Source organism: Octopus bimaculoides, chromosome 19 (genome assembly GCF_001194135.2).
Source record: "Octopus bimaculoides isolate UCB-OBI-ISO-001 chromosome 19, ASM119413v2, whole genome shotgun sequence".
In the NCBI taxonomy this organism is placed as follows: domain Eukaryota; kingdom Metazoa; phylum Mollusca; class Cephalopoda; order Octopoda; family Octopodidae; genus Octopus; species Octopus bimaculoides.
The window spans coordinates 34,349,407-34,353,551 of NC_068999.1; the positions used below are offsets into that span (position 1 = coordinate 34,349,407).

Sequence of the window (4,145 nt, forward strand, 5' to 3'; positions counted from 1 at the left end):
TATATATATATATATATATATATATATATACATATATATACACATATATATGTGTGTATGCATGGATATAAATGACGTGAAGTAAAAGCGAGAAAAAATAAGCTGTACTCTTTCTCTAATTAAAGGTGAAAATCATATCTTCAGTTTGGTTATAGAATCAAAAACATATCACGTGACTTAAAAAATATCTTGCTGGTTGTTTTATCTATATATTTATCACTTTAGTTATTATTATTATTATTATTAATGTTATTTTTTATTTATTTATTTTCCTACATCTTGTTTAGTTGTTTTGCTTCCGCTATTGTAATAACATAATAAGCTTTTTGTTCATTCCTCAGTCACATACGTATATTCACACACTCGCATACAAACAAACATATGTACACACATACATGCACACGCACACATACACAAACACAAAAACACACACACACACACACACTCAAATACATATATATCTGTAGGGATGGGGTGGGGTTCGGTGTATGTGTATGTATATAATTCGCTTTTAGTTTTTGTTTTACATATATATATATATTATTGTTTTTCTTAATAATATATATATTATTGTTTTTCTTAATAATATATATATTATTGTTTTTACTTGTACGACTTGAAAAAAAATATTCTTCCCAAAACAATGGGCTCGTTATTTTATCAACACGAAGAAACATCCAAGAGATACGAACAAATAAGACTTCGTTTTGTTTTTCTAAAAAGTTCAAATTTTGACCACAAAGAGCGGCCATTTTTCCTTGACAAAATGCTATCATATTTTTCTCTCTCTCTCTCTTTCTCTTCCTCCCTCTCTCCCTTTAATAGTCTCTTTCACTTTTACTTTTTCTCTTAATATCCTATTTACCCTCACTTTATCTCTCTCTCTATCTGCTTTGTCTCCTTATGGCTTTTTCTAATTCCTTACACTCACAGAATATTGATTTTTTATCAGACTATTATTAATCCACGCCTGCTATATTCTGAATTGAGTTCTTTTCAATTTCATTCAGTTCGCTATTCGGTCCAACGTATGACTTCACACATAGATAGATATTCACATCATTAGGCCAGTCAATCCTTTTTTTCACAAAGCCAGCTACACATAGACCTCACAGCGCGTAAATATGGTGGCAAACATGAATTTATACTTACAAGCATACATTCGCGTGCGTGACTGTATGTGTATCTGTGTGTGCATTGTGTGTATGCATGATATGCATGTATGCATGTACTATCTATTTACCACTCTCTCTCTCTCTTTCTCTCTTTCTCTCTTTCTCTCTCTCTCTCTCTCTCTTTGCATATATCATTACGTATGTATTGTCGCTATATATATATACATATACATAAATATATATATGTATATATATACATACATATATATTTATATATAAGTGTACATATATATGATGTATACATATATATATATTTGAATATATCTATACCTCTCTCTCTCTCTCTCTCTCGATATATATATATACAGAAAGAGAGAGAGAGGGAGAGAGATACATGTGTATGTACATATATACGGACACATGCATATATCTGTGTGTATGCATGGAAGACAAAGGAGGGGGAGAGAAGAAGTAAAAGAAGATTAATAATAATAATAATAATAATAATAATAATAATAATAATAATAATAATAATAATAATAATAATAATAAGAAGAAGAAGAAGAAGAAGAAGAAGAAGAAGAAGAAGAAGAAGAAGAAGAAGAAGAAGAAGAAGAAGAAGAAGAGTGTTCAGTATATATATTAATAATATTGCATGATTATCATTGGTACTTTTCAAAACTTTAAACTTCACCCAGTGTTACTTCAAAATAAATTATGTAATCCTAAGGAAGATATTTTTATAAGACATATCTTTTTTTTTAGAATAATGGAGCTCCTGAAGAATGTTATAGAAAACACCGACGGAAAGGCAATCGAAAACTATTCAAATTTGAATTGTTTTACCGAATACCTAAAATGCATCTACCTATAGTAGCATCGATACAATACAAATTGAAACTATTAAACCATGAAAGAAATGTACGTTAGATGCTAGAAATAGCGACCAAATTTCCCTCAGATCACACCCTACTGCAGTTGCAGTGATAGTTGTGCGGTTAAGAAGCTTGGTTTTGCAGCCCATGGTTTCAGGTTCAGTCCCACTGTGCAGTACTTTGAGCAAGTGTCTTCTTCAATAGTCTCGAGCAGATGAATGCGTCTTATGAGCGAATTTGCTCAAAGAAATTTTATAGTGGAAAGCTTGTAATATATGTATATATATATATATATATATATATATATATATATATATATATATATATATGCAAAATTAGATATGTATATATATATAAATATATATGTTTGTGTATATATATAAATATAAGTGTCTGTATATATATATATATATATATATATATATAAGTATATGTTTGTGTCTTTACATATTTATATATATACACGTATATATATGTATATATAAACATACATATATAGGGAGAGTATGTGTTTATGTCTTTGTGCTTTTTGTTATCTCGCCACTAACACTTGACAACCTTTGTTAGATCGTTTACATCCCAGTAACTTAACGGTTCAGCAAAAGGGAGCCAACTGAATAAATACCGAACCTTAAAAATAAGTCCTGGGATCAAAATGTTCGACTAAACAGATCAAGATGCTATCCCAGCATGACCACAGCCTCTGTCTGAAACCGATAAAAGAATAATAAAATAGCAAAATAGTAAAGTACTGATCCAAGCCGGTTGATTGGTCGAATGGCGGTAGAATGTCAGATCGGATACCTTTTGGAAATTATTCCGGTTTTCTGGGAGGCATTTGTATCAAGAGTCCAGCTTAAAGATAATTTGTTCTCTCTGTCTCTGTTTCTGTCTCTGTCTCTGTCTGTCTGTCTGTCTGTCTGTCTCTCTCTCTCTCTCTCTCTCTCTCCTCTCTAACAGAGTTGAAAGGCCTGTAAATGTGTCATGGGCACTACAAGTGTACATACAGGGTGTTGGTGCTAAATTTGACAGTTTACATAAAAAGAAAACAAAATACAATATCCCAACCAAAAATAATGATAATAATAATAATAATAATAATGGACCTTTTGAGCGGGATGGGCTACTCGACCTGAAGAAAATTCTTATTGGGTCCCACCTACAAGGTCATGCGCTGTTTATCTTGATATGAAATCACCATGTTGCACACATGTTGCGATGCATGTGCCTGGTGTACCCTTATCAGACAGGTAGTCATGATGGGTACACTGGGCTTCGTATATTTTACTCCAGTGTCACTTTGATGGCATGCCCTGCTCTCTCACTCAATAATAATAATAATAATAATAATAATAATAATAAAAGTAAAAATCAACTAGATAATAACTGGGAGATAACAGTTCATTTAAAGTTGCCGTATTAGCTTCAACCACAAACGCAACACGGCTCCGGAACCTGTCGCATGCGTCCCTTACTGTGTCCCTGGGAAGATCTTCGAACATATCACTATATTCAGCCTTGGTGTTGCAGGCAGAGCCATTGGTGTTTTCTCAACCTCACCTCACACATTAATCTAAGGGATTACAATCGGGGCAACTCGGAAGCCAAAAATTGGGGCTGGTGAAATCATAGAAATTCTCCGACAACTGCTACATAAACATATATATTGAGTACATGTGCATAAACATATATATATGCACTCAATATTCCAAATGTATTGAGTCCTTTCTTAAATTCTGGATACCATTATCATATGATAAAGTATATTTGATATGTATGTATATGCGTGTATGTGACTGTGTGTAAGCGTATTATATTTCTAATAGACTCGAGCTGTCATGTGCAGCGAATACATGCGTCAATAAACATGTACACACATCTGTAGACCGATACACATCTATATGTGTAACATATACATGTTTGGGCAACATATACTTAGATTACTGTGATGATATTAGTGTATGTTTCTGGAAAACATTTGACATATCTGACAGTTAACTGGAAGTCTTCCATTTTGTTTAATGATAACGTTAATGTTTGCGACATATCTATGGCACACACACGCATAAACGGCTACACTTGTATATATCTGTATGTATGCATCTAAGTACCTATATATATATATATATATATATATATATATATATATATATAT

General features: G+C 32.0%; 1 protein-coding gene across 3 annotated transcripts in view; it reads right to left on the minus strand.

Annotated features, from left to right (window-relative positions):
• LOC106883189 (zinc finger protein ZIC 1) overlaps positions 1–4,145 on the minus strand; it is a 353,731-nt gene that overhangs the window by 133,450 nt on the left and 216,136 nt on the right. The window lies entirely within an intron of this gene.